We start from the raw sequence: 3,452 nt of genomic DNA on the forward strand, positions 1-3,452 counted from the left end.
GAGGTTTCCAGGTAATGAGCAAATCTCCATGGAAGGAACAAGCAGAGATCACCTCTCTGCAACTGGACACACAAGTGTAGCCTGTCCCATGGCCTGGGCCTGTAGCCAGGGCTCCCAAGTGTCTGCAGAGCCAGCGAGCACTGCCTCCTCCTAGGATGAAGAGAAGTTCTGGTCTTATCTTAACAAGTAAAAATAACTCCCCTTCTGCAACTACCTATTTGTTATCTGGAAAGACAGCAGGAATTCTGGTAGCAGGATGAGCACCCGACCATTCTGCCTCAAATAGGACCCAATAGAAGGCTAGGAAAATACAGGGAGGCTTTCCTCTTTGGAAAAATGAATACATAGGGCATGAGCCAGGTTTCCATTTCAGTGCAACTTAAGCTCAATAGATAAAGAAAGCCGTGTTCTGTGAGCCTTATATTATATAACCCCATGTGATTCATGGGTGCTATTTGTAGCTTTCCATCGTGTAGGGCCCAGGGCGGGGTTACGAGGGTGCAGCTTCCTCCTCCAGTGCCCCGGGAGGAGCCTGGAGTGACTGCATTTTTAGCATGCTTCCACCTAGCTCAGGGCTTCCAAAACTGCTTCTGTTTTACTGCCTACATTAAGCTTTGGCTCCTACCTTAGCCCCAAGTTCATTTGTTCATTCAATTATCCATCCATCTACCCACTGAACAGATATTTACTGAGTGCCTACTGGGTGCTGAGGATAAAGTTGAATGGACACTGTCAAGAAGAAGTAGAGGATTGAAAAATCTTTGATCCCAGGCCCCATCCCAGACCAATTAGAACAGAATGTTCTAATTATGTATGGTGTAAAATAGTGCCAAAAGTGTTCAGTATACAGCCAAACCATGGCCCACTAGAATTTCTAGACCTAGAAACTGGAGGAGTATACCAGAGTTCATATTCCAGACAGGAAGACAAGGAAGAGAACCAAACAAAAGCAGTGCCCAGTAGGTATAGAAAAAAAAAAAATGAAAAGTTGCTTGGTAGAGAAAAAGGAAAATGATGGAGAAGATCAATTTTGGGTGGAATTTTTATCATTACTACTTTATAGCTTTGGGTGATTTTGTTTTATTTTGGTTTGGTTTGGAGACAGTCCAACTATGTAGCCCAGGCTTTAAACTCACTATGTAGTCCATGCTGGCCTACCTTGTGGCAATCCTGCCTCACCCTTCAGAGCACTGGGATTACAGGTGTGCACCACCATGCCTGGCTGTCTTTGGGTGATTTTTGAAGTCATTTATCCTTTTGAGCCTTTGCTTTTTTCAAACAAGAACAAAAGCCTTCATACTCAGGTGTTGCTATGCAACAGATTGCAGTGGATTTTGTGTTCGGAGTTAGGAGAGATTAGGCACAACCAGGTGGACAATTTACAGGAAAATGTGACTCCTTTGAGCTTCTCCACTGCTTCTAAAATTGAGAAGAATATCATCATTATATTTATCTTAAAGCTAACCCAAATATGTTGTTAACTAGAATAGAAATTCTCATCAATCAATTAGTGAAAATAAAAATGAAATTATATGGTTTTGAGAGGCTTATTTTTTGGTGGATAAGGATACCAGAGACAGTACTCAGGTTTTCCTGGGGGGCTCCATTCTTCTCTACTATTAGGGGGACATCTGGCAGTTGGCTGGGAAGCACAGCTTTGAGCATCAGGAAACCCAACATTCAAGGGAGTTACACCGTGGACACTATGTGGTTTTGATGTGCAGACACTATTCCTTCTAGGTCTCTAACCACTATTAGCTCCTTTCCCTTATGGAGTTCCGTGGACAACAGTAGATACATATGTCAAGTCTACTTCTCCTTTTTTCCCCTCTTGAAACACTGTATTTATTTATTTATTTATTTATTTATGGCAGAACTGGGGATTGAACTCAGGCCCTTGTGCTTGTCAGGCAAACTTTTATTCCACCTAGCTATCTCCCTGAAACACTTTAAAGCCATGCTTTTTGCCCTAACAACATATTTTGGAGATTATTACTGTTGGCCCATAAAGAGTTCCATTTTCCTTAACAGCTTCAGTATTCTCTAATGTGGACATACTATAACTTAAGCAATGCTTCAGTGATGGGTATTTAGGATGTTTTCAGCCTTTTGCTATATGGAAAGTTGCTGCAATAAATGACTACATACATGTTGCTATTTTGCACACATGAATACCTTTTGTGCCATGAGTTCTGGGAACTGGAACAACTGGAATGCAACGCACCTGCGTTCACAGATTGCCCTGCATGGAGCTTTTCATATTGGTGCCCACATGATTTCCAATGTAAGACCCTCCCAACAATCGCACCAACAAGGGCTGCTACCCAAGTTTCAGTTCTGCCGTTGTGCAAAACTTGCTCATAGTTTAATATTCACTTCTTTAGCTGTGCATGATCTTGAGCTCTTGTTCATATGCTGCAGGCTTCATGTGGGTTTTCTGTGCTGGGAAGAATTGGGTCCCAGGCTTTGTTTATTTTCCAGCTGAGTCATTTGTTTATTCCTTGTTGATTTTAAAGACTGACTCATCTATCTTGGAAGACTTGGTGTTATGTCCATGGCAATTATATTTGTCCTTTCTTTTCTGTACTTTGCCTTTGACTATTTTCTGAAGATGGTTTCTGTGTTTTATGTGTCATAATAGGAAGTCTTGTCTGCTCTGAGATTATTGAGTAGTTAGTTTATAGTTTTCTGTACCACTTGTAAATATGTCATTCATTTTTAAAACTTTTTTTCTATTTTTATTTATTTATTTTTAATATATTTGGTACAGGGTCTGAAGGGTCTGCAGGGTGTTACTATGTAGATTGGACTCATAGTGATTCTGCTGTTTTCAGCCTCTTGAGCACTGGGATTACAGGTGCGTGCCACCGTGCCCAGTCTCAATTGTCGTCTCAGCATACAGCATGCTGGGGATCAAACCCTGGCTTTTTCTATTTTAAAAAGATAGTAAAAATTAGACTTAAAACAGAAAAATGTACAAGTGATACAGAATTTCACCTAACAAATAATATGAATTTCACAGTATTTGTTGTAATATAGTGTTGTCTTCCAACCAGTTATTCATATCACCAGATGTATGCATGAAAAATTTGAAGAAGGAAGAAATGCGTAAGAAATTTAAAAGAGAAAAAGTAAAAACAATTGAAAAAAGGAGACAAAACAAATTAAAGCATTATCTGCTTCTTTCCACAGACCAGTAGAAATCCATGGTACAGTTGTCCAAACCATCCTGCTTACATACATAGATAAATCTCTTTCCCCCACTCACTCTCCTGTTCTCCTCAACTCAGTAACTCTTTTGTTTTGAATAAGCTCATTCCCTTTTCCCAGTATCTATTGTACCCTTCAGATTCCATTTTTCTCTTTCAGGTTCTCACACTAAGGAGACAATATGATAGTTGCACATGCAGGTCTGATTCATTTTATTTTATTTTATTTTTTATTTTTTATTT

The sequence above is a fragment of the Octodon degus genome, unplaced genomic scaffold, assembly GCF_000260255.1.
Source record: "Octodon degus isolate 3935 unplaced genomic scaffold, OctDeg1.0 scaffold00240, whole genome shotgun sequence".
In the NCBI taxonomy this organism is placed as follows: Eukaryota; Metazoa; Chordata; class Mammalia; order Rodentia; family Octodontidae; genus Octodon; species Octodon degus.